The sequence below is a fragment of the Triturus cristatus genome, chromosome 4_1, assembly GCF_964204655.1.
Source record: "Triturus cristatus chromosome 4_1, aTriCri1.1, whole genome shotgun sequence".
NCBI classification, from domain to species: domain Eukaryota; kingdom Metazoa; phylum Chordata; class Amphibia; order Caudata; family Salamandridae; genus Triturus; species Triturus cristatus.
The window spans coordinates 137,753,404-137,780,903 of NC_140585.1; the positions used below are offsets into that span (position 1 = coordinate 137,753,404).

Here is a 27,500-nt window from a genome sequence, read left to right on the forward strand (position 1 = left end):
AGATGATTTTTATCATGTAGGTGGTATGCATGGATGGAGAACATATTATTGAAAGGTATTCAGGTTTACATCCCATAGTGTTCTTTCAGCTCTTTTCGCTGGAAGCACTTTTTTGGAATCTATATATTGAGAATTTTATGAGTATGATATGCTTTTCTTTTCCTTTTTCCATACAAACCTCTTTCCTCATGAGTTTAAAGCTCATTTGTATGCTCTACATAGCTCTGGACGTTTCCAGACGTGGAGTGAAACTGTTTTGAAAATAGTACAAATTGCTCCTTCCTGCATATGCTAATTTTTCACACTCACATAGGTTGTATAAGTTTTATGAATCCTGGCTTGACCTATTCAAGTAGCTGAAAGCCTGTCACCACCTCTAGAAACAAGATTCACACCAATCCAATTCATATCATTTTTTCCAAAGGAATATGTTCTGGCCGGTCGAAAATGCATCTCACAAAAATAGGCATTTAAAAATCTACTTTGCAGTTTCAGAACACTAACATGACTGTGAAGTGTACACAAGTAAAACGGGACAGTTTCAAAGTACCTAATCCCTCATAAACTTCTGAAAGGAAGCATGTAATAAATCTACCTAATTTTCTGGAAAAGAAAGAGGGAGGATTTTTGTTATCACCTCAGATGGGACTCAAACCCACAATCCCTGGCTTAGGAGGCCAGTGCCTTATCCATTAGGCCACTGAGGCACACATGCATAGTTTTGTCTAGAGGCATTATTTAAATGTATTCTATGGTCAGACACCGGTGTGTGCACACAGGGCATTTCTCACTTCTCTCTATAAGTAAACTTCCCATTTTCATCCTCTTCCATCCCCGACTTTAACGCTCTCTTCTATGCTATAATGGAGACTTTGCAATTTTAGCAAGTGGAGAGAAATTGGAGAACCACTTTCGACTCCACACTTCTTCTTCACTTACTTCTTTTCTCAATATACTGGGCTTAGAAAATGGTATCAAGCCATCCTTATCATCAGTAGGACACGGAAAGAGGCACTAAGTCTCCTAACCAAGTTCAACCACACTCTGCAACTTAACCATTGCACTACAAATTAGGCAATGGGGGCATCAGCAAAGGCAGCCAATGTGCCGATCCTTTATACATTTTGTGTAGTACTTTTCTTACTCGGAGGCAAAATCAGCACTTTAACTGCCCAAATCATACAGATTTTACACATGTACCACTCTATGCACACATAGGCACACACCTTGCAGTTCTTCTACACACACTTAAGCTAAAAACCCATTCTGTCACGTCAAAATTCTGCAAACCTATTACATATTCAGTGCATTGGCATAGAAGCACTTTTTAATGCCACTAAAATGCACAAGTAGTTAGACTGAAGATGCAACCTGAATGAGTTTACAGTATGTACTCCACTTTATTAATGATTAGTAATGAGAAAGTGAGGACTACAAGAGTATTGGAAAATACTTTTTCCACTCTGAATGTAAAGCAGATTGTGTGACCATTGGCCAAAAACGACCATGAAGGGACTCGAACCCTCAATCTTCTGATCCGAAGTCAGAAGCCTTATCCATTAGGCCACGAGGTCATCCGTTCACCTGAGATGATTTTTATCATGTAGGTGGTATGCATGGATGGAGTACATATTATTGAAAGGTATTCAGGTTTACATCCCATAGTGTTCTTTCAGCTCTTTTCGCTAGAAGCACTTTTTTGGAATCTATATATTGAGAATTTTATGAGTACGATATGCTTTTGTTTTCCTTTTTGCATACAAACCTCTTTCCTCATGAGTTTAAAGCTCATTTGTATGCTCTACATAGCTCTGGACGTTTCCAGACGTGGAGTGAAACTGTTTTGAAAGTAGTACAAATTGCTCCTTCCTGCATATGCTAATTTTTCACACTCACATAGGTTGTATAAGTTTTATGAATCCTGGCTTGACCTATTCAAGTAGCTGAAAGCCTGTCACCACCTCTAGAAACAAGATTCACACCATTCCAATTCATATAATTTTTATCAAAGGAATATGTTCTGGCCGGTCGAAAATGCATCTCACAAAAATAGGCATTTAAAAATATACTTTGCAGTTTCAGAACACTAACATGACTGTGAAGTGTACACAAGTAAAACGGGACAGTTTCAAAGTACCTAATCCCTCATAAACTTCTGAGAGGAAGCATGTAATAAATCTACCTAATTTTCTCGAAAAGTAAGAGAGGAGGATTTTTGGTATCACCTCAGATGGGACTTGAACCCACTATCCCTGGCTTAGGAGGCCAGTGCCTTATCCATTAGGCCACTGAGGCACACATGCATATCTCTTTTCTAGAGGCATTATTTAAATGTATTCTATGGTCAGACACCGGTGTGTGCACACAGGGCATTTCTCACTTCTCTCTATAAGTAAACTTCCCATTTTCATCCTCTTCCATCCCCGACTTTAACGCTCTCTTCTATGCTATAATGGAGACTTTGCAATTTTAGCAAGTGGAGAGAAATTGGAGAACCACTTTCGACTCCACACTTCTTCTTCACTTACTTCTTTTCTCAATATATAGGGCTTAGAAAATGGTATCAAGCCATCCTTATCATCAGTAGGACACGGAAAGAGGCACTAAGTCTCCTAACCAAGTTCAACCACACTCTGCAACTTAACCATTGCACTACAAATTAGGCAATGGGGGCATCAGCAAAGGCAGCCAATGTGCCGATCCTTTATACATTTTGTGTAGTACTTTTCTTACTCGGAGGCAAAATCAGCACTTTAACTGCCCAAATCATACAGATTTTACACATGTACTACTCTATGCACACATAGGCACACACCTTGCAGTTCTTCTACACACACTTAAGCTAAAAACCCATTCTGTCATGTCAAAATTCTGCAAACCTATTACATATTCAGTGCGTCGGCATAGAAGCACTTTTTAATGCCACTAAAATGCACAAGTAGTTAGACTGAAGATGCAACCGGAATGAGTTTACAGTATGTACTCCACTTCATTAATGATTAGTAATGAGAAAGTGAGGACTACAAGAGTATTGGAAAAGACTTTTTCCACTCTGAATGTAAAGCAGATTGTGTGACCATTGGCCAAAAACGACCACGAAGGGACTCGAACCCTCAATCTCCTGATCCGAAGTCAGACGCCTTATCCATTAGGCCACGCGGTCATCCGTTCACCTGAGATGATTTTTATCATGTAGGTGGTATGCATGGATGGAGAACATATTATTGAAAGGTATTCAGTTTTACATCCCATAGTGTTCTTTCAGCTCTTTTAGCTGGAAGCACTTTTTTGGAATCTATATATTGAGAATTTTATGAGTACGATATGCTTTTGTTTTCCTTTTTGCATACAAACCTCTTTCCTCATGAGTTTAAAGCTCATTTGTATGCTCTACATAGCTCTGGACGTTTCCAGACGTGGAGTGAAACTGTTTTGAAAGTAGTACAAATTGCTCCTTCCTGCATATGCTAATTTTTCACACTCACATAGGTTGTATAAGTTTTATGAATCCTGGCTTGACCTATTCAAGTATCTGAAAGCCTGTCACCACCTCTAGAAACAAGATTCACACCAATCCAATTCAAATCATTTTTTCCAAAAGAATATATTCTGGCCGGTCGAAAATGCATCTCACAAAAATAGGCATTTAAAAATCTACTTTGCAGTTTCAGAACACTAACATGACTGTGAAGTGTACACAAGTAAAATGGGACAGTTTCAAAGTACCTAATCCCTCATAAACTTCCGAGAGGAAGCATGTAATAAATCTACCTAATTTTCTGGAAAAGAAAGAGGGAGGATTTTTGTTATCACCTCAGATGGGACTCGAACCCACAATCTCTGGCTTAGGAGGCCAGTGCCTTATCCATTAGGCCACTGAGGAACACATGCATAGCTCTTTTCTAGAGGCATTATTTAAATGTATTCTATGGTCAGACACCGGTGTGTGCACACAGGGCATTTCTCACTTCTCTCTATAAGTAAACTTCCCATTTTCATCCTCTTCCATCCCCGACTTTAACGCTCTCTTCTATGCTATAATGGAGACTTTGCAATTTTAGCAAGTGGAGAGAAATTGGAGAACCACTTTCGACTCCACACTTCTTCTTCACTTACTTCTTTTCTCAATATACTGGGCTTAGAAAATGGTATCAAGCCATCCTTATCATCAGTAGGACACGGAAAGAGGCACTAAGTCTCCTAACCAAGTTCAACCACACTCTGCAACTTAACCATTGCACTACAAATTAGGCAATGGGGGCATCAGCAAAGGCAGCCAATGTGCCGATCCTTTATACATTTTGTGTAGTACTTTTCTTACTCGGAGGCAAAATCAGCACTTTAACTGCCCAAATCATACAGATTTTACACATGTACCACTCTATGCACACATAGGCACACACCTTGCAGTTCTTCTACACACACTTAAGCTAAAAACCCATTCTGTCACGTCAAAATTCTGCAAACCTATTACATATTCAGTGCATCGGCATAGAAGCACTTTTTAATGCCACTAAAATGCACAAGTAGTTAGACTGAAGATGCAACCTGAATGAGTTTACATTATGTAGTCCACTTTATTAATGTTTAGTACTGAGAAAGTGAGGACTACAAGAGTATTGGAAAATACTTTTTCCACTCTGAATGTAAAGCAGATTGTGTGACCATTGGCCAAAAACGACCACGAAGGGACTCGAACCCTCAATCTTCTGATCCAAAGTCAGACGCCTTATCTATTAGTTTTTAAAAAGAAGGCTACCAGTAGTTCCTCAGGGAGAGGAAAGAAGTGGAGATGAATCGGTGAATTAGCCTAGAAGGACTACATGTATACTATGTGTAAAGTGGGAAATCCTTTTGTTGGATTTTAATGCCCTCACACACCCTTTCAGGTGTCATGCTTCATCATCTGGGCTGCTCCTCGTCGGGCCGGCGGTGCAATGCCTAACGGGCTCCCTAAAAAGGGGCACTTTATCGGAGTTCTTTTAATCCAACAGCCGTCAGGTGAAGTGCGGGTGTGTGGGCCTGATTATTGTAGATACAAAAAGTGAGTTAAAACAGGGTCGAAAGTACCAGTGTGGAAAATCAATTTATTTTAATGGTCTCCTTCCCTGATTAAAAAGGTGTATGTAGCACTAGGTAGAGTGTAATGTCTCTAGTTGTAGTGCATGGGATTGGTGGTCAACATGTTTCTCGCAGTGAGCTCGTGCGCTCGCGATTCGTCAGGACCTATCAAGATATCTACAATGGTAACAGGGGACTATCTATAGTATAGTGGTCTCCTAGTCATAGTCGGTTATGTGAACAAAAAACTTATTCCTAAAATACCTGTTGAGGTCTGGTGCTACCTGCAGAAAAAACAGTACATTAAGTTGGTCAATGTAGAGACATATAGCCACAGGTATCAGGAATTATAAATCAAACAAAAAGGCTTACAAGGTGATTCATCTCCAACATAGTTAAAAATGTAACAGTGGTGACTGCTGGTGCTCGAGCGTCAACAACTGCTCCTAAAAAGTGGTGTACCAACAAGGTGAACTATAGTGGCTAAACACCTATGTGGAACATTTAAAAACAATCAAAGCGGCAGGAAACATCGTTGGACTCACCCCAATCAGTAGGACTGTAGGCCACAACAGTTCTCGGTGGACTCAGCGTGCGGCGAAGGACCTCTAAAAGTAGGTCTGAACTAGAAGGTGATAGCGAGCTTAAATAATGCAGTAATCACAGCTGGAACATATGGGGGCATTTAGCGCTATAAAGTTGGTAGAAATACGAATACGCTGATTGATTAACCCCACGAACAAGCTGCGTTCCCAAATGATGTGAGATGATGTCAGAGTCAGGAAAAAATGCATGTGACTTGGGACTGACTACTCGTAATGATGTTGTAGAATGTAAAACAATGGCGTCCCAATTCTATGACACTAGTTCTCCTAGAGCTCCATAATATGGGGAATTACAATGAGGAATAGTGAATCGGCCAGAGCATAGTTATGTCAACCGATGCAGACAGCCTAATGCCAGCGGGAGGGCAACTAGCTCGTGCTTGCATTACGGGAGTAACACAAGCGCTCGGGGAAGAGGAGGAGTGATTGCTAGTTTAAAAGAATGAAAACACGGATTCCGTGTATAGGTACTTACATCTGCCCCGCTCACGCTCTGACACTTGACCTACCCGGGCCACCGAGTCTGGGAGGTGGTGACCTGGGCGCTCGCTCGAAGTTAAATACTTCCGGTCATGTCATGTGACGAGGTCACGTGATCGCAATTCCAACTCGCGCGAGTAGCTAGGATTATATTTATGCGGGCTGGGGTAATGTATAATTACGATGTTCGTGCGCAGTGTTTAGCATTCTCAGAATGGACAAAACACTTCGAATGAGTTGAACTCTTCAAATGTGAGTGAATTATTTGCAAAAAGCAAAGAAGGACAGTATCGTCAGCCATCTTGGTTTGGGAGGCGAGGTGTCAATAAAGTTTAGTCTCAATTGGATTCAGAGTAAAGGCAGGGTGCCAAGAAAACCTTAATAAGATATATCAAAGGGTTGTGGGTGGAAGTGTGAGCCTTGGTATACACTGGAACGCATACTTAAATGTTAATTCATTTAGAACATAAGAGAAGAACAAGGTAGAAGAGTGAACCAGTTATAGCTTAAGGGCTCCCCAGGGAATATCATCATTAAGCCCAGTGACATTAGAAGACAGACGGTGTATCCATCTTTGTTCCTTCTTAAAAAGACTGTGTTGTGACAATTGAGGGTGGGTTTCTAGAACCAGCCATTTGACAGAGTCTGGGGAATGTTGTTTCTCAAGAAAATGGGCACTGATTTTGGTGTTCTGTTTTTTACACCGAAAATTGCTGCGATGTTCAGAGATTCGCAATTTAATTGGTCTGGTCGTCATCCCTACGTAGTACAGATTACAGGGACATGTAAGGAGATAAATGCAATTACTGGTGTTGCAGTTAGTATGTGACCTCAGTTCCCAAGTAAAAGTAGTGTTGAGGGTGATGGTTTTGTGTACAGATGTAAATGTACAGGCAGTGCATATGCCACACGGAAAATGTCCCTTCACTGCAGGCAGTTGCCAGAGTGTGTTCTGTGTGGGTTTGGTTTTGGGTCTCGGTCTGGTTTGTATTACCAAGTCTTTAATGTTTTTGGTGCGTCTGTATGCAAATCTTGGTAGTTCGAGATTCATTTGCCCAGTATTAAGGATATTCCAGTGTTTTTTAAGGACCTTAACAACCTGGTTGGTGTTGGGTGAGAAGGTTGTCACACAGGTAAGGATGTCAGACACAGTTGTGGTGTTCTCTCTGGGTTCTAAAAGGGCTTCTCTGTTGTTATTTCGTGCCCGTTTTTTGGACTTGGTGATACTTCTCAGCGGGTATTGTCTTTCTCTTAATTTATTGGAAAGGATTTCGGCTTCACTTTTGAAAGTATCAATCGTGCTACAGTTTCGTCTTAATCTTAGAAACTGCCCGAAGGGCAAGTTCTCCTTGAGAGCTCTCGGGTGGTGACTGGTAAAGTGAAGCAGGCTATTGCGATCAGTGCTCTTCTTGTAAAGAGTCGTGGAAAGAATACCCTCGCTCAACATAATAGTTAGGTCAAGGAATGCGATTTGTGAGGGGGATACTGTGATGGTGAAGTTGAGGTGAGGGTTCAACTGGTTGAGCCATGTATAGAATGCTTCGTAGCTCCCAGAATCTCCAGACCAAAAAATCAAAATATCATCTATGAATCGTCTCCATAGTAGAATGTTGTGACGGTATGGATTCGTATCACAAAAGATGTGTAACCCCTCAAACCAAGCCATATACAAACAGGCTAGACTCGGAGCAAAGGTACTTCCCATGGAAGTACCTTGAGTCTGGTGGTATAATTGGCCTTTAAACTCGAAGAAATTTTCTGTCAGGGCTATGGTGGCGCATTCAATGATGAAGGACACTGGAGTCGGTGATTCCCAAGGTTCACCTCCAAGTACCTCCTCGATCACTTCGAGAGTTGCCCTTTGTGGAATATTAGTATACAGGGCTTCCACGTCTAGAGTGATGAGGAAGTTGATGTTATGAGTGTCCTCTGTTTGATCCAATAGGCGTAGAACATCTGTCGTGTCCTGTATGTAAGAAGGCGTGCGTTTCACTAATGGTTGAAGGAAATGATCGCAGAACTTAGACAACGGTTCTAGAATTGAATCAATGCCCGATACTATGGGGCGTCCAGGTACTGGTGTGACCCCCTTGTGAATCTTTGGTAGAACATAGAAATAGGGGGTCCTTGGTTCTTTTTGGATTAAGAAGGAAGCCTCCTTCTCCCTTAACCAGCCATTGCTTTCTGCGGAGTCAACCAAACCAGTAATGGTAGTTTTTAGACGTTGAGTGGGGTTGTTCGGGATCGGTGTATAGTACTTTCTGTTGCCCAATTGACGCAGACACTCGTTGTCGTAATCAGTGGTTGCCATTATAACAGTGGCCCCACCTTTATCAGCCTGTTTGATGGTAATAGACCGATCGTCCGCTAACGTTGTAATAGCAAGCCTCTCTGCTCTGCTGAGGTTATTGAATTGCTTCTGTGTAGGAATGGATTTAATATCCTTAAGTACTGCCTGTTCATAGGTGAGTACTTCATTTGGTATCATCCCTGAATGGGGAGTGAAGGTGGAAGGGTTACGTAAACCTGAGTCATCGTCTGATATGTCGTCTTTGCCCTCAAAGAAAAATCGCAACCGGATCTTGCGGAAGAATTGGTGTAATTCGCAAGTCTGGTTGAAAGGGTCAACCCTGGGGGTGGGGACAAATCCTAGTCCTTTCTGTAGGACGTTGTCCTCTACGGCTGTCAATTGCCTTGAAGACAAATTGACAACTAAGTTTGTTTCCTGGTGTGGCTCCTGGTTTCCACTCCCCGTTGTGGTGGTTCCTCCCATTGTACTCTTTTCTCTTGTGGGGCCCCTCCTCTTCGCCCTCGCCCTCTGCCCCAACCTCTGCCTAAAAAAGGTGAGGGCTGGATCAAACCCTGAGGTGCAAATTGAGGTAAACCTTGAGGGCCAAATTGAGGGGGGCTCTGTGGGTACATAGGGTATTGCCAGAAAGCTGGTCCCTGATAGGGTGTTGGTGGAAAGTAGTTGTATCCACGTCTCCCTTTCTTTCCTCTAGCCTGGTTAGGTCTCATATTCTCATTGCTAGAGTCACTGTTGGTAGAGGATCCTCTCCTTGAGGAATCCGAATCAATGTCTGATGAGTAATTGGTATTGGGCGGGACATAATCTGCTTTAAGGTAAGGGTAGACTTTTTCCTTATCAAAGCGTTTGATATCTTTCTGGAGCTTTGTTACTTTCTGTTTCGTCAAGTATTCTCTATGTTCAGCTATCTCATTGTTGATCTCAGTTAGTTTTGTTTTATACTGGGAGCCGGGATTGTTCTGTTTGAGATTACTTTCCATCGCCTGAATGCGTGTAAGTAACTCGTCTGCCAATCTCTTTGCAGTGTTGACTATCAGAATGAGAAGGTCCCTGGTGCACTTCCACGATATCTGAGACCATTCAACTTTGAATTGCCCATCTTCCCAGAAAATTCTTGGAAAGTTCTTCACTACAAGGCCATTTGGAGATATATTGGCCCTGAAGTACTCTGTCATAAGGGCACCATGTAATGTGATGCGTACCCATTCTCTTTTCATATCCGAGAGTGATTGCCATTCAGCTGATTGGCTGCCAGTGGCCAGTTCTTGGTCGAGACCCAGAATGGACGGGGTCCGGAGGATTTCTGCTGCTTGATCATCCCCATAACTCAAGCCCTGTCCCTCCATGGATGGAAGGGTTGGATGAGAGGATGGGGTGTAAAAACCGTTACAATATGGGTAACCGTACTGCTTTCCCAAAGGGAAAGGAAAAAATTCAGGTAAGTTGGGGGATAGAACAAATCTCACCCACCAATAAGAGGATCCCACGGGGGTTTAAGCGTGCAGAACGTAGGTACCAAAGGGGAGGGATCAGGGGGGCGTTTTCCGCTCACAAAGAGTGAGTGGGAGGTCCAAACTGGTAAGGTGCCCCGACAATGAAGTTTTTAAAAAGAAGGCTACCAGTAGTTCCTCAGGGAGAGGAAAGAAGTGGAGATGAATCGGTGAATTAGCCTAGAAGGACTACATGTATACTATGTGTAAAGTGGGTAATCCTTTTGTTGGATTTTAATGCCCTCACACACCCTTTCAGGTGTCATGCTTCATCATCTGGGCTGCTCCTCGTCGGGCCGGCGGTGCAATGCCTAACGGGCTCCCTAAAAAGGGGCACTTTATCGGAGTTCTTTTAATCCAACAGCCGTCAGGTGAAGTGCGGGTGTGTGGGCCTGATTATTGTAGATACAAAAAGTGAGTTAAAACAGGGTCGAAAGTACCAGTGTGGAAAATCAATTTATTTTAATGGTCTCCTTCCCTGATTAAAAAGGTGTATGTAGCACTAGGTAGAGTGTAATGTCTCTAGTTGTAGTGCATGGGATTGGTGGTCAACATGTTTCTCGCAGTGAGCTCGTGCGCTCGCGATTCGTCAGGACCTATCAAGATATCTACAATGGTAACAGGGGACTATCTATAGTATAGTGGTCTCCTAGTCATAGTCGGTTATGTGAACAAAAAACTTATTCCTAAAATACCTGTTGAGGTCTGGTGCTACCTGCAGAAAAAACAGTACATTAAGTTGGTCAATGTAGAGACATATAGCCACAGGTATCAGGAATTATAAATCAAACAAAAAGGCTTACAAGGTGATTCATCTCCAACATAGTTAAAAATGTAACAGTGGTGACTGCTGGTGCTCGAGCGTCAACAACTGCTCCTAAAAAGTGGTGTACCAATCACCTTGTTGGTACACCACTTTTTAGGAGCAGTTGTTGACGCTCGAGCACCAGCAGTCACCACTGTTACATTTTTAACTATGTTGGAGATGAATCACCTTGTAAGCCTTTTTGTTTGATTTATAATTCCCGATACCTGTGGCTATATGTCTCTACATTGACCAACTTAATGTACTGTTTTTTCTGCAGGTAGCACGAGACCTCAACAGGTATTTTAGGAATAAGTTTTTTGTTCACATAACCGACTATGACTAGGAGACCACTATACTATAGATAGTCCCCTGTTACCATTGTAGATATCTTGATAGGTCCTGACGAATCGCGAGCGCACGAGCTCACTGCGAGAAACATGTTGACCACCAATCCCATGCACTACAACTAGAGACATTACACTCTACCTAGTGCTACATACACCTTTTTAATCAGGGAAGGAGACCATTAAAATAAATTGATTTTCCACACTGGTACTTTCGACCCTGTTTTAACTCACTTTTTGTATCTACAATAATCAGGCCCACACACCCGCACTTCACCTGACGGCTGTTGGATTAAAAGAACTCCGATAAAGTGCCCCTTTTTAGGGAGCCCGTTAGGCATTGCACCGCCGGCCCGACGAGGAGCAGCCCAGATGATGAAGCATGACACCTGAAAGGGTGTGTGAGGGCATTAAAATCCAACAAAAGGATTACCCACTTTACACATAGTATACATGTAGTCCTTCTAGGCTAATTCACCGATTCATCTCCACTTCTTTCCTCTCCCTGAGGAACTACTGGTAGCCTTCTTTTTAAAAACTTCATTGTCGGGGCACCTTACCAGTTTGGACCTCCCACTCACTCTTTGTGAGCGGAAAACGCCCCCCTGATCCCTCCCCTTTGGTACCTGCCTTATCTATTAGGCCACGCGGTCATCCGTTCACCTGAGATGATTTTTATCATGTAGGTGGTATGCATGGATGGAGAACATATTATTGAAAGGTATTCAGGTTTACATCCCATAGTGTTCTTTCAGCTCTTTTCGCTGGAAGCACTTTTTTGGAATCTATATATTGAGAATTTTATGAGTACGATATGCTTTTGTTTTCCTTTTTGCATACAAACCTCTTTCCTCATGAGTTTAAAGCTCATTTGTATGCTCTACATAGCTCTGGACGTTTCCAGACGTGGATTGAAACTGTTTTGAAAGTAGTACAAATTGCTCCTTCCTGCATATGCTAATTTTTCACACTCACATAGTTTGTATAAGTTTTATGAATCCTGGCTTGACCTATTCAAGTAGCTGAAAGCCTGTCACCACCTCTAGAAACAAGATTCACACCAATCCAATTTAAATCATTTTTTCCAAAAGAATATGTTCTGGCCGGTCGAAAATGCATCTCTCAAAAATAGGCATTTAAAAATCTACTTTGCAGTTTCAGAACACTAACATGACTGTGAAGTGTACACAAGTAAAATGGGACAGTTTCAAAGTACCTAATCCCTCATAAACTTCCGAGAGGAAGCATGTAATAAATCTACCTAATTTTCTGGAAAAGAAAGAGGGAGGATTTTTGTTATCACCTCAGATGGGACTCGAACCCACAATCCCTGGCTTTGGAGGCCAGTGCCTTATCCATTAGGCCACTGAGACACACATGCATAGCTCTTTTTTAGAGGCATTATTTAAATGTATTCTATGGTCAGACACCGGTGTGTGCACACAGGGCATTTCTCACTTCTCTCTATAAGTAAACTTCCCATTTTCATCCTCTTCCATCCCCGACTTTAACGCGCTCTTCTATGCTATAATGGAGACTTTGCAATTTTAGCAAGTGGAGAGAAATTGGAGAACCACTTTCGACTCCACACTTCTTCTTCACTTACTTCTTTTCTCAATATATAGGGCTTAGAAAATGGTATCAAGCCATCCTTATCATCAGTAGGACACGGAAAGAGGCACTAAGTCTCCTAACCAAGTTCAACCACACTATGCAACTTAACCATTGCACTACAAATTAGGCAACGGGGGCATCAGCAAAGGCAGCCAATGTGCCGATCCTTTATACATTTTGTGTAGTACTTTTCTTACTCGGAGGCAAAATCAGCACTTTAACTGCCCAAATCATACAGATTTTACACATGTACCACTCTATGCACACATAGGCACACACCTTGCAGTTCTTCTACACACACTTAAGCTAAAAACCCATTCTGTCACGTCAAAATTCTGCAAACCTATTACATATTCAGTGCGTCGGCATTGAAGCACTTTTTAATGCCACTAAAACGCACAAGTAGTTAGACTGAAGATGCAACCTGAATGAGTTTACAGTATGTACTCCACTTTATTAATGATTAGTAATGAGAAAGTGAGGACTACAAGAGTATTGGAAAATACTTTTTCCACTCTGAATGTAAAGCAGATTGTGGGACCATTGGCCAAAAACGACCACGAAGGGACTCGAACCCTCAATCTCCTGATCCGAAGTCAGACGCCTTATCCATTAGGCCACGCGGTCATCCGTTCACCTGAGATGATTTTTATCATGTAGTTGGTATGCATGGATGGAGAACATATTATTGAAAGGTATTCAGGTTTACATCCCATAGTGTTCTTTCAGCTCTTTTCGCTGGAAGCACTTTTTTGGAATCTATATATTGAGAATTTTATGAGTACGATATGCTTTTGTTTTCCTTTTTGCATACAAACCTCTTTCCTCATGAGTTTAAAGCTCATTTGTATGCTCTACATAGCTCTGGACGTTTCCAGACGTGGATTGAAACTGTTTTGAAAGTAGTACAAATTGCACCTTCCCGCATATGCTAATTTTTCACACTCACATAGTTTGTATAAGTTTTATGAATCCTGGCTTGACCTATTCAAGTAGCTGAAAGCCTGTCACCACCTCTAGAAACAAGATTCACACCAATCCAATTTAAATCATTTTTTCCAAAAGAATATGTTCTGGCCGGTCGAAAATGCATCTCACAAAAATAGGCATTTAAAAATCTACTTTGCAGTTTCAGAACACTAACATGACTGTGAAGTGTACACAAGTAAAACGGGACAGTTTCAAAGTACCTAATCCCTCATAAACTTCTGAGAGGAAGCATGTAATAAATCTACCTAATTTTCTGGAAAAGAAAGAGGCAGGATTTTTGTTATCACCTCAGATGGGACTCGAAGCCACAATCCCTGGCTTAGGAGGCCAGTGCCTTATCCATTAGGCCACTGAGGCACACATGCATAGCTCTTTTCTAGAGGCATTATTTAAATGTATTCTATGGTCAGACACCGGTGTGTGCACACAGGGCATTTCTCACTTCTCTCTATAAGTAAACTTCCCATTTTCGTCCTCTTCCATCCCCGACTTTAACGCTCTCTTCTATGCTATAATGGAGACTTTGCAATTTTAGCAAGTGGAGAGAAATTGGAGAACCACTTTCGACTCCACACTTCTTCTTCACTTACTTCTTTTCTCAATATATTGGGCTTAGAAAATGGTATCAAGCCATCCTTATCATCAGTAGGACACGGAAAGAGGCACTAAGTCTCCTAACCAAGTTCAACCACACTCTGCAACTTAACCATTGCACTACAAATTAGGCAATGGGGGCATCAGCAAAGGCAGCCAATGTGCCGATCCTTTATACATTTTGTGTAGTACTTTTCTTACTCGGAGGCAAAATCAGCACTTTAACTGCCCAAATCATACAGATTTTACACATGTACTACTCTATGCACACATAGGCACACACCTTGCAGTTCTTCTACACACACTTAAGCTAAAAACCCATTCTGTCACGTCAAAATTCTGCAAACCTATTACATATTCAGTGCGTCGGCATAGAAGCACTTTTTAATCCCACTAAAATGCACAAGTAGTTAGACTGAAGATGCAACCTGAATGAGTTTACAGTATGTAATCCACTTTATTAATGATTAGTAATGAGAAAGTGAGGACTACAAGAGTATTGGAAAATACTTTTTCCACTCTGAATGTAAAGCAGATTGTGTGACCATTGGCCAAAAACGACCACGAAGGGACTCGAACCCTCAATCTCCTGATCCGAAGTCAGACGCCTTATCCATTAGGCCACGCGGTCATCCGTTCACCTGAGATGATTTTTATCATGTAGTTGGTATGCATGGATGGAGAACATATTATTGAAAGGTATTCAGGTTTACATCCCATAGTGTTCTTTCAGCTCTTTTCGCTGGAAGCACTTTTTTGGAATCTATATATTGAGAATTTTATGAGTACGATATGCTTTTGTTTTCCTTTTTGCATACAAACCTCTTTCCTCATGAGTTTAAAGCTCATTTGTATGCTCTACATAGCTCTGGACGTTTCCAGACGTGGAGTGAAACTGTTTTGAAAGTAGTACAAATTGCTCCTTCCTGCATATGCTAATTTTTCACACTCACATAGGTTGTATAAGTTTTATGAATCCTGGCTTGACCTATTCAAGTAGCTGAAAGCCTGTCACCACCTCTAGAAACAAGATTCACACCAATCCAATTCAAATCATTTTTTCCAAAAGAATATGTTCTGGCCGGTCGAAAATGCATCTCACAAAAATAGGCATTTAAAAATCTACTTTGCAGTTTCAGAACACTAACATGACTGTGAAGTGTACACAAGTAAAATGGGACAGTTTCAAAGTACCTAATCCCTCATAAACTTCCGAGAGGAAGCATGTAATAAATATACCTAATTTTCTGGAAAAGAAAGAGGGAGGATTTTTGTTATCACCTCAGATGGGACTCGAACCCACAATCCCTGGCTTTGGAGGCCAGTGCCTTATCCATTAGGCCACTGAGACACACATGCATATCTCTTTTTTAGAGGCATTATTTAAATGTATTCTATGGTCAGACACCGGTGTGTGCACACAGGGCATTTCTCACTTCTCTCTATAAGTAAACTTCCCATTTTCATCCTCTTCCATCCCCGACTTTAACGCTCTCTTCTATGCTATAATGGAGACTTTGCAATTTTAGCAAGTGGAGAGAAATTGGAGAACCACTTTCGACTCCACACTTCTTCTTCACTTACTTCTTTTCTCAATATACTGGGCTTAGAAAATGGTATCAAGCCATCCTTATCATCAGTAGGACACGGAAAGAGGCACTAAGTCTCCTAACCAAGTTCAACCACACTCTGCAACTTAACCATTGCACTACAAATTAGGCAACGGGGGCATTAGCAAAGGCAGCCAATGTGCCGATCCTTTATACATTTTGTGTAGTACTTTTCTTACTCGGAGGCAAAATCAGCACTTTAACTGCCCAAATCATACAGATTTTACACATGTACCACTCTATGCACACATAGGCACACACCTTGCAGTTCTTCTACACACACTTAAGCTAAAAACCCATTCTGTCACGTCAAAATTCTGCAAACCTATTACATATTCAGTGCGTCGGCATAGAAGCACTTTTTAATGCCACTAAAATGCACAAGTAGTTAGACTGAAGATGCAACCTGAATGAGTTTACAGTATGTACTCCACTTTATTAATGATTAGTAATGAGAAAGTGAGGACTACAAGAGTATTGGAAAATACTTTTTACCACTCTGAATGTAAAGCAGATTGTGTGACCATTGGCCAAAAACGACCACGAAGGGACTCGAACCCTCAATCTTCTGATCCGAAGTCAGACGCCTTATCCATTAGGCCACGCGGTCATCCGTTCACCTGAGATGATTTTTATCATGTAGGTGGTATGCATGGATGGAGAACATATTATTGAAAGGTATTCAGGTTTACATCCCATAGTGTTCTTTCAGCTCTTTTCGCTGGAAGCACTTTTTTGGAATCTATATATTGAGAATTTTATGAGTACAATATGCTTTTGTTTTCCTTTTTGCATACAAACCTCTTTCCTCATGAGTTTAAAGCTCATTTGTATGCTCTACATAGATCTGGACGTTTCCAGACGTGGAGTGAAACTGTTTTGAAAGTAGTACAAATTGCTCCTTCCTGCATATGCTAATTTTTCACACTCACATAGGTTGTATAAGTTTTATGAATCCTGGCTTGACCTATTCAAGTAACTGAAAGCCTGTCACCACCTCTAGAAACAAGATTCACACCAATCCAATTCAAATCATTTTTTCCAAAGGAATATGTTCTGGCCGGTCGAAAATGCATCTCACAAAAATAGGCATTTAAAAATCTACTTTGTAGTTTCAGAACACTAACATGACTGTGAAGTTTACACAAGTAAAAGGGGACAGTTTCAAAGTACGTAATCCCTCATAAACTTCCGAGAGGAAGCATGTAATAAATCTACCTAATTTTCTGGAAAAGAAAGAGGCAGGATTTTTGTTATCACCTCAGATGGGACTCAAACCCACAATCCCTGGCTTAGGAGGCCAGTGCCTTATCCATTAGGCCACTGAGGCACACATGCATAGCTCGTTTCTAGAGGCTTTATTTAAATGTATTCTATGGTCAGACACCGGTGTGTGCACACAGGGCATTTCTCACTTCTCTCTATAAGTAAACTTCCCATTTTCATCCTCTTCCATCCCCGACTTTAACGCTCTCTTCTATGCTATAATGGAGACTTTGCAATTTTAGCAAGTGGAGAGAAATTGGAGAACCACTTTCGACTCCACACTTCTTCTTCACTTACTTCTTTTCTCAATATACTGGGCTTAGAAAATGGTATCAAGCCATCCTTATCATCAGTAGGACACGGAAAGAGGCACTAAGTCTCCTAACCAAGTTCAACCACACTCTGCAACTTAACCATTGCACTACAAATTAGGCAACGGGGGCATCAGCAAAGGCAGCCAATGTGCCGATCCTTCATACATTTTGTGTAGTACTTTTCTTACTCGGAGGCAAAATCAGCACTTTAACTGCCCAAATCATACAGATTTTACACATGTACCACTCTATGCACACATAGGCACACACCTTGCAGTTCTTCTACACACACTTAAGCTAAAAACCCATTCTGTCACGTCAAAATTCTGCAAACCTATTACATATTCAGTGCGTCGGCATAGAAGCACTTTTTAATGCCACTAAAATGCACAAGTAGTTAGACTGAAGATGCAACCTGAATGAGTTTACAGTATGTACTCCACTTTATTAATGATTAGTAATGAGAAAGTGAGGACTACAAGAGTATTGGAAAATACTTTTTCCACTCTGAATGTAAAGCAGATTGTGTGACCATTGGCCAAAAACGACCACGAAGGGACTCGAACCCTCAATCTTCTGATCCGAAGTCAGACGCCTTATCCATTAGGCCACGCGGTTATCCGTCCATTTGAGATGATTTTTATCATGTAGGTGGTATGCATGGATGGAGAACATATTATTGAAAGGTATTCAGGTTTACATCCCATAGTGTTCTTTCAGCTCTTTTCGCTGGAAGCACTTTTTTGGAATCTATATATTGAGAATTTTATGAGTATGATATGCTTTTGTTTTCCTTTTTCCATACAAACCTCTTTCCTCATGAGTTTAAAGCTCATTTGTATGCTCTACATAGCTCTGGACGTTTCCAGACGTGGAGTGAAACTGTTTTGAAAATAGTACAAATTGCTCCTTCCTGCATATGCTAATTTTTCACACTCACATAGGTTGTATAAGTTTTATGAATCCTGGCTTGACCTATTCAAGTAGCTGAAAGCCTGTCACCACCTCTAGAAACAAGATTCACACCAATCCAATTCATATCATTTTTTCCAAAGGAATATGTTCTGGCCGGTCGAAAATGCATCTCACAAAAATAGGCATTTAAAAATCTACTTTGCAGTTTCAGAACACTAACATGACTGTGAAGTGTACACAAGTAAAACGGGACAGTTTCAAAGTACCTAATCCCTCATAAACTTCTGAAAGGAAGCATGTAATAAATCTACCTAATTTTCTGGAAAAGAAAGAGGGAGGATTTTTGTTATCACCTCAGATGGGACTCAAACCCACAATCCCTGGTTTAGGAGGCCAGTGCCTTATCCATTAGGCCACTGAGGCACACATGCATAGTTTTGTCTAGAGGCATTATTTAAATGTATTCTATGGTCAGACACCGGTGTGTGCACACAGGGCATTTCTCACTTCTCTCTATAAGTAAACTTCCCATTTTCATCCTCTTCCATCCCCGACTTTAACGCTCTCTTCTATGCTATAATGGAGACTTTGCAATTTTAGCAAGTGGAGAGAAATTGGAGAACCACTTTCGACTCCACACTTCTTCTTCACTTACTTCTTTTCTCAATATACTGGGCTTAGAAAATGGTATCAAGCCATCCTTATCATCAGTAGGACACGGAAAGAGGCACTAAGTCTCCTAACCAAGTTCAACCACACTCTGCAACTTAACCATTGCACTACAAATTAGGCAATGGGGGCATCAGCAAAGGCAGCCAATGTGCCGATCCTTTATACATTTTGTGTAGTACTTTTCTTACTCGGAGGCAAAATCAGCACTTTAACTGCCCAAATCATACAGATTTTACACATGTACCACTCTATGCACACATAGGCACACACCTTGCAGTTCTTCTACACACACTTAAGCTAAAAACCTATTCTGTCACGTCAAAATTCTGCAAACCTATTACATATTCAGTGCATCGGCATAGAAGCACTTTTTAATGCCACTAAAATGCACAAGTAGTTAGACTGAAGATGCAACCTGAATGAGTTTACAGTATGTACTCCACTTTATTAATGATTAGTAATGAGAAAGTGAGGACTACAAGAGTATTGGAAAATACTTTTTCCACTCTGAATGTAAAGCAGATTGTGTGACCATTGGCCAAAAACGACCATGAAGGGACTCGAACCCTCAATCTTCTGATCCGAAGTCAGAAGCCTTATCCATTAGGCCACGCGGTCATCCGTTCACCTGAGATGATTTTTATCATGTAGGTGGTATGCATGGATGGAGAACATATTATTGAAAGGTATTCAGGTTTACATCCCATAGTGTTCTTTCAGCTCTTTTCGCTGGAAGCACTTTTTTGGAATCTATATATTGAGAATTTTATGAGTACGATATGCTTTTGTTTTCCTTTTTGCATACAAACCTCTTTCCTCATGAGTTTAAAGCTCATTTGTATGCTCTACATAGCTCTGGACGTTTCCAGACGTGGAGTGAAACTGTTTTGAAAGTAGTACAAATTGCTCCTTCCTGCATATGCTAATTTTTCACACTCACATAGGTTGTATAAGTTTTATGAATCCTGGCTTGACCTATTCAAGTAGCTGAAAGCCTGTCACCACCTCTAGAAACAAGATTCACACCATTCCAATTCATATAATTTTTATCAAAGGAATATGTTCTGGCCGGTCGAAAATGCATCTCACAAAAATAGGCATTTAAAAATCTACTTTGCAGTTTCAGAACACTAACATGACTGTGAAGTGTACACAAGTAAAACGGGACAGTTTCAAAGTACCTAATCCCTCATAAACTTCTGAGAGGAAGCATGTAATAAATCTACCTAATTTTCTCAAAAAGTAAGAGAGGAGGATTTTTGTTATCACCTCAGATGGGACTCGAACCCACTATCCCTGGCTTAGGAGGCCAGTGCCTTATCCATTAGGCCACTGAGGCACACATGCATAGCTCTTTTCTAGAGGCATTATTTAAATGTGTTCTATGGTCAGACACCGGTGTGTGCACACAGGGCATTTCTCACTTCTCTCTATAAGTAAACTTCCCATTTTCATCCTCTTCCATCCCCGACTTTAACGCTCTCTTCTATGCTATAATGGAGACTTTGCAATTTTAGCAAGTGGAGAGAAATTGGAGAACCACTTTCGACTCCACACTTCTTCTTCACTTACTTCTTTTCTCAATATATAGGGCTTAGAAAATGGTATCAAGCCATCCTTATCATCAGTAGGACACGGAAAGAGGCACTAAGTCTCCTAACCAAGTTCAACCACACTCTGCAACTTAACCATTGCACTACAAATTAGGCAATGGGGGCATCAGCAAAGGCAGCCAATGTGCCGATCCTTTATACATTTTGTGTAGTACTTTTCTTACTCGGAGGCAAAATCAGCACTTTAACTGCCCAAATCATACAGATTTTACACATGTACTACTCTATGCACACATAGGCACACACCTTGCAGTTCTTCTACACACACTTAAGCTAAAAACCCATTCTGTCACGTCAAAATTCTGCAAACCTATTACATATTCAGTGCGTCGGCATAGAAGCACTTTTTAATGCCACTAAAATGCACAAGTAGTTAGACTGAAGATGCAACCTGAATGAGTTTACAGTATGTACTCCACTTCATTAATGATTAGTAATGAGAAAGTGAGGACTACAAGAGTATTGGAAAAGACTTTTTCCACTCTGAATGTAAAGCAGATTGTGTGACCATTGGCCAAAAACGACCACGAAGGGACTCGAACCCTCAATCTCCTGATCCGAAGTCAGACGCCTTATCCATTAGGCCACGCGGTCATCCGTTCACCTGAGATGATTTTTATCATGTAGGTGGTATGCATGGATGGAGAACATATTATTGAAAGGTATTCAGTTTTACATCCCATAGTGTTCTTTCAGCTCTTTTCGCTGGAAGCACTTTTTTGGAATCTATATATTGAGAATTTTATGAGTACGATATGCTTTTGTTTTCCTTTTTGCATACAAACCTCTTTCCTCATGAGTTTAAAGCTCATTTGTATGCTCTACATAGCTCTGGACGTTTCCAGACGTGGAGTGAAACTGTTTTGAAAGTAGTACAAATTGCTCCTTCCTGCATATGCTAATTTTTCACACTCACATAGGTTGTATAAGTTTTATGAATCCTGGCTTGACCTATTCAAGTATCTGAAAGCCTGTCACCACCTCTAGAAACAAGATTCACACCAATCCAATTCAAATCATTTTTTCCAAAAGAATATATTCTGGCCGGTCGAAAATGCATCTCACAAAAATAGGCATTTAAAAATCTACTTTGCAGTTTCAGAACACTAACATGACTGTGAAGTGTACACAAGTAAAATGGGACAGTTTCAAAGTACCTAATCCCTCATAAACTTCCGAGAGGAAGCATGTAATAAATCTACCTAATTTTCTGGAAAAGAAAGAGGGAGGATTTTTGTTATCACCTCAGATGGGACTCGAACCCACAATCCCTGGCTTAGGAGGCCAGTGCCTTATCCATTAGGCCACTGAGGCACACATGCATAGCTCTTTTCTAGAGGCATTATTTAAATGTATTCTATGGTCAGACACCGGTGTGTGCACACAGGGCATTTCTCACTTCTCTCTATAAGTAAACTTCCCATTTTCATCCTCTTCCATCCCCGACTTTAACGCTCTCTTCTATGCTATAATGGAGACTTTGCAATTTTAGCAAGTGGAGAGAAATTGGAGAACCACTTTCGACTCCACACTTCTTCTTCACTTACTTCTTTTCTCAATATACTGGGCTTAGAAAATGGTATCAAGCCATCCTTATCATCAGTAGGACACGGAAAGAGGCACTAAGTCTCCTAACCAAGTTCAACCACACTCTGCAACTTAACCATTGCACTACAAATTAGGCAATGGGGGCATCAGCAAAGGCAGCCAATGTGCCGATCCTTTATACATTTTGTGTAGTACTTTTCTTACTCGGAGGCAAAATCAGCACTTTAACTGCCCAAATCATACAGATTTTACACATGTAGCACTCTATGCACACATAGGCACACACCTTGCAGTTCTTCTACACACACTTAAGCTAAAAACCCATTCTGTCACGTCAAAATTCTGCAAACCTATTACATATTCAGTGCATCGGCATAGAAGCACTTTTTAATGCCACTAAAATGCACAAGTAGTTAGACTGAAGATGCAACCTGAATGAGTTTACAGTATGTAGTCCACTTTATTAATGTTTAGTACTGAGAAAGTGAGGACTACAAGAGTATTGGAAAATACTTTTTCCACTCTGAATGTAAAGCAGATTGTGTGACCATTGGCCAAAAACGACCACGAAGGGCCTCGAACCCTCAATCTTCTGATCCAAAGTCAGACGCCTTATCCATTAGGCCACGCGGTCATCCGTTCACCTGAGATGATTTTTATCATGTAGGTGGTATGCATGGATGGAGAACATATTATTGAAAGGTATTCAGGTTTACATCCCATAGTGTTCTTTCAGCTCTTTTCGCTGGAAGCACTTTTTTGGAATCTATATATTGAGAATTTTATGAGTACGATATGCTTTTGTTTTCCTTTTTGCATACAAACCTCTTTCCTCATGAGTTTAAAGCTCATTTGTATGCTCTACATAGCTCTGGACGTTTCCAGACGTGGAGTGAAACTGTTTTGAAAGTAGTACAAATTGCTCCTTCCTGCATATGCTAATTTTTCACACTCACATAGTTTGTATAAGTTTTATGAATCCTGGCTTGACCTATTCAAGTAGCTGAAAGCCTGTCACCACCTCTAGAAACAAGATTCACACCAATCCAATTTAAATCATTTTTTCCAAAAGAATATGTTCTGGCCGGTCGAAAATGCATCTCACAAAAATAGGCATTTAAAAATCTACTTTGCAGTTTCAGAACACTAACATGACTGTGAAGTGTACACAAGTAAAATGGGACAGTTTCAAAGTACCTAATCCCTCATAAACTTCCGAGAGGAAGCATGTAATAAATCTACCTAATTTTCTGGAAAAGAAAGAGGGAGGATTTTTGTTATCACCTCAGATGGGACTCGAACCCACAATCCCTGGCTTTGGAGGCCAGTGCCTTATCCATTAGGCCACTGAGACACACATGCATAGCTCTTTTTTAGAGGCATTATTTAAATGTATTCTATGGTCAGACACCGGTGTGTGCACACAGGGCATTTCTCACTTCTCTCTATAAGTAAACTTCCCATTTTCATCCTCTTCCATCCCCGACTTTAACGCTCTCTTCTATGCTATAATGGAGACTTTGCAATTTTAGCAAGTGGAGAGAAATTGGAGAACCACTTTCGACTCCACACTTCTTCTTCACTTACTTCTTTTCTCAATATACTGGGCTTAGAAAATGGTATCAAGCCATCCTTATCATCAGTAGGACACGGAAAGAGGCACTAAGTCTCCTAACCATGTTCAACCACACTCTGCAACTTAACCATTGCACTACAAATTAGGCAACGGGGGCATCAGCAAAGGCAGCCAATGTGCCGATCCTTTATACATTTTGTGTAGTACTTTTCTTACTCGGAGGCAAAATCAGCACTTTAACTGCCCAAATCATACAGATTTTACACATGTACCACTCTATGCACACATAGGCACACACCTTGCAGTTCTTCTACACACACTTAAGCTAAAAACCCATTCTGTCACGTCAACATTCTGCAAACCTATTACATATTCAGTGCGTCGGCATAGAAGCACTTTTTAATGCCACTAAAATGCACAAGTAGTTAGACTGAAGATGCAACCTGAATGAGTTTACAGTATGTACTCCACTTTATTAATGATTAGTAATGAGAAAGTGAGGACTACAAGAGTATTGGAAAATACTTTTTCCACTCTGAATGTAAAGCAGATTGTGTGACCATTGGCCAAAAACGACCACGAAGGGACTCGAACCCTCAATCTTCTGATCCGAAGTCAGACGCCTTATCCATTAGGCCACGCGGTCATCCGTTCACCTGAGATGATTTTTATCATGTAGGTGGTATGCATGGATGGAGAACATATTATTGAAAGGTATTCAGGTTTACATCCCATAGTGTTCTTTCAGCTCTTTTCGCTGGAAGCACTTTTTTGGAATCTATATATTGAGAATTTTATGAGTACAATATGCTTTTGTTTTCCTTTTTGCATACAAACCTCTTTCCTCATGAGTTTAAAGCTCATTTGTATGCTCTACATAGATCTGGACGTTTCCAGACGTGGAGTGAAACTGTTTTGAAAGTAGTACAAATTGCTCCTTCCTGCATATGCTAATTTTTCACACTCACATAGGTTGTATAAGTTTTATGAATCCTCGCTTGACCTATTCAAGTAACTGAAAGCCTGTCACCACCTCTAGAAACAAGATTCACACCAATCCAATTCAAATCATTTTTTCCAAAGGAATATGTTCTGGCCGGTCGAAAATGCATCTCACAAAAATAGGCATTTAAAAATCTACTTTGTAGTTTCAGAACACTAACATGACTGTGAAGTGTACACAAGTAAAAGGGGACAGTTTCAAAGTACCTAATCCCTCATAAACTTCCGAGAGGAAGCATGTAATAAATCTACCTAATTTTCTGGAAAAGAAAGAGGCAGGATTTTTGTTATCACCTCAGATGGGACTCAAACCCACAATCCCTGGCTTAGGAGGCCAGTGCCTTATCCATTAGGCCACTGAGGCACACATGCATAGCTCGTTTCTAGAGGCTTTATTTAAATGTATTCTATGGTCAGACACCGGTGTGTGCACACAGGGCATTTCTCACTTCTCTCTATAAGTAAACTTCCCATTTTCATCCTCTTCCATCCCCGACTTTAACGCTCTCTTCTATGCTATAATGGAGACTTTGCAATTTTAGCAAGTGGAGAGAAATTGGAGAACCACTTTCGACTCCACACTTCTTCTTCACTTACTTCTTTTCTCAATATACTGGGCTTAGAAAATGGTATCAAGCCATCCTTATCATCAGTAGGACACGGAAAGAGGCACTAAGTCTCCTAACCAAGTTCAACCACACTCTGCAACTTAACCATTGCACTACAAATTAGGCAACGGGGGCATCAGCAAAGGCAGCCAATGTGCCGATCCTTCATACATTTTGTGTAGTACTTTTCTTACTCGGAGGCAAAATCAGCACTTTAACTGCCCAAATCATACAGATTTTACACATGTACCACTCTATGCACACATAGGCACACACCTTGCAGTTCTTCTACACACACTTAAGCTAAAATCCCATTCTGTCACGTCAAAATTCTGCAAACCTATTACATATTCAGTGCATCGGCATAGAAGCACTTTTTAATGCCACTAAAATGCACAAGTAGTTAGACTGAAGATGCAACCTGAATGAGTTTACAGTATGTACTCCACTTTATTAATGATTAGTAATGAGAAAGTGAGGACTACAAGAGTATTGGAAAAGACTTTTTCCACTCTGAATGTAAAGCAGATTGTGTGACCATTGGCCAAAAACGACCACGAAGGGACTCGAACCCTCAATCTTCTGATCCGAAGTCAGACTCCTTATCCATTAGGCCACGCGGTTATCCGTCCATTTGAGATGATTTTTATCATGTAGGTGGTATGCATGGATGGAGAACATATTATTGAAAGGTATTCAGGTTTACATCCCATAGTGTTCTTTCAGCTCTTTTCGCTGGAAGCACTTTTTTGGAATCTATATATTGAGAATTTTATGAGTATGATATGCTTTTGTTTTCCTTTTTCCATACAAACCTCTTTCCTCATGAGTTTAAAGCTCATTTGTATGCTCTACATAGCTCTGGACGTTTCCAGACGTGGAGTGAAACTGTTTTGAAAATAGTACATATTGCTCCTTCCTGCATATGCTAATTTTTCACACTCACATAGGTTGTATAAGTTTTATGAATCCTGGGTTGACCTATTCAAGTAGCTGAAAGCCTGTCACCACCTCTAGAAACAAGATTCACACCAATCCAATTCATATCATTTTTTCCAAAGGAATATGTTCTGGCCGGTCGAAAATGCATCTCACAAAAATAGGCATTTAAAAATCTACTTTGCAGTTTCAGAACACTAACATGACTGTGAAGTGTACACAAGTAAAACGGGACAGTTTCAAAGTACCTAATCCCTCATAAACTTCTGAGAGGAAGCATGTAATAAATCTACCTAATTTTCTGGAAAAGAAAGAGGGAGGATTTTTGTTATCACCTCAGATGGGACTCAAACCCACAATCCCTGGCTTAGGAGGCCAGTGCCTTATCCATTAGGCCACTGAGGCACACATGCATAGTTTTGTCTAGAGGCATTATTTAAATGTATTCTATGGTCAGACACCGGTGTGTGCACACAGGGCATTTCTCACTTCTCTCTATAAGTAAACTTCCCATTTTCATCCTCTTCCATCCCCGACTTTAACGCTCTCTTCTATGCTATAATGGAGACTTTGCAATTTTAGCAAGTGGAGAGAAATTGGAGAACCACTTTCGACTCCACACTTCTTCTTCACTTACTTCTTTTCTCAATATACTGGGCTTAGAAAATGGTATCAAGCCATCCTTATCATCAGTAGGACACGGAAAGAGGCACTAAGTCTCCTAACCAAGTTCAACCACACTCTGCAACTTAACCATTGCACTACAAATTAGGCAATGGGGGCATCAGCAAAGGCAGCCAATGTGCCGATCCTTTATACATTTTGTGTAGTACTTTTCTTACTCGGAGGCAAAATCAGCACTTTAACTGCCCAAATCATACAGATTTTACACATGTACCACTCTATGCACACATAGGCACACACCTTGCAGTTCTTCTACACACACTTAAGCTAAAAACCCATTCTGTCACGTCAAAATTCTGCAAACCTATTACATATTCAGTGCATCGGCATAGAAGCACTTTTTAATGCCACTAAAATGCACAAGTAGTTAGACTGAAGATGCAACCTGAATGAGTTTACAGTATGTACTCCACTTTATTAATGATTAGTAATGAGAAAGTGAGGACTACAAGAGTATTG

The 27,500-nt window shown here is 40.8% G+C and overlaps 13 non-coding genes across 13 annotated transcripts; all 13 read right to left on the bottom strand.

The window, feature by feature from the left end:
* Nucleotides 1-2,222: 2,222 nt before the first annotated feature.
* On the bottom strand, nucleotides 2,223-2,295 carry TRNAR-CCU (transfer RNA arginine (anticodon CCU)). The gene has a single exon. It is a non-coding gene; the product is annotated as a tRNA-Arg (tRNA).
* Nucleotides 2,296-3,090: 795 nt separating this feature from the next.
* Nucleotides 3,091-3,163, bottom strand: TRNAR-UCG (transfer RNA arginine (anticodon UCG)). The gene has a single exon. It is a non-coding gene; the product is annotated as a tRNA-Arg (tRNA).
* Nucleotides 3,164-3,810: 647 nt separating this feature from the next.
* Nucleotides 3,811-3,883, bottom strand: TRNAR-CCU (transfer RNA arginine (anticodon CCU)). Its single transcript has one exon. It is a non-coding gene; the product is annotated as a tRNA-Arg (tRNA).
* Nucleotides 3,884-12,396: 8,513 nt separating this feature from the next.
* On the bottom strand, nucleotides 12,397-12,469 carry TRNAW-CCA (transfer RNA tryptophan (anticodon CCA)). The gene has a single exon. It is a non-coding gene; the product is annotated as a tRNA-Trp (tRNA).
* A 795-nt stretch (nucleotides 12,470-13,264) lies between these two features.
* Nucleotides 13,265-13,337, bottom strand: TRNAR-UCG (transfer RNA arginine (anticodon UCG)). The gene has a single exon. It is a non-coding gene; the product is annotated as a tRNA-Arg (tRNA).
* Nucleotides 13,338-14,852: 1,515 nt separating this feature from the next.
* On the bottom strand, nucleotides 14,853-14,925 carry TRNAR-UCG (transfer RNA arginine (anticodon UCG)). Its single transcript has one exon. It is a non-coding gene; the product is annotated as a tRNA-Arg (tRNA).
* A 647-nt stretch (nucleotides 14,926-15,572) lies between these two features.
* TRNAW-CCA (transfer RNA tryptophan (anticodon CCA)) lies at nucleotides 15,573-15,645 on the bottom strand. The gene has a single exon. It is a non-coding gene; the product is annotated as a tRNA-Trp (tRNA).
* A 796-nt stretch (nucleotides 15,646-16,441) lies between these two features.
* TRNAR-UCG (transfer RNA arginine (anticodon UCG)) lies at nucleotides 16,442-16,514 on the bottom strand. The gene has a single exon. It is a non-coding gene; the product is annotated as a tRNA-Arg (tRNA).
* A 3,823-nt stretch (nucleotides 16,515-20,337) lies between these two features.
* On the bottom strand, nucleotides 20,338-20,410 carry TRNAR-CCU (transfer RNA arginine (anticodon CCU)). Its single transcript has one exon. It is a non-coding gene; the product is annotated as a tRNA-Arg (tRNA).
* Nucleotides 20,411-21,205: 795 nt separating this feature from the next.
* On the bottom strand, nucleotides 21,206-21,278 carry TRNAR-UCG (transfer RNA arginine (anticodon UCG)). The gene has a single exon. It is a non-coding gene; the product is annotated as a tRNA-Arg (tRNA).
* Nucleotides 21,279-21,925: 647 nt separating this feature from the next.
* On the bottom strand, nucleotides 21,926-21,998 carry TRNAR-CCU (transfer RNA arginine (anticodon CCU)). Its single transcript has one exon. It is a non-coding gene; the product is annotated as a tRNA-Arg (tRNA).
* A 1,515-nt stretch (nucleotides 21,999-23,513) lies between these two features.
* On the bottom strand, nucleotides 23,514-23,586 carry TRNAW-CCA (transfer RNA tryptophan (anticodon CCA)). Its single transcript has one exon. It is a non-coding gene; the product is annotated as a tRNA-Trp (tRNA).
* Nucleotides 23,587-24,381: 795 nt separating this feature from the next.
* TRNAR-UCG (transfer RNA arginine (anticodon UCG)) lies at nucleotides 24,382-24,454 on the bottom strand. Its single transcript has one exon. It is a non-coding gene; the product is annotated as a tRNA-Arg (tRNA).
* Between the last annotated feature and the right edge of the window lie 3,046 nt (nucleotides 24,455-27,500).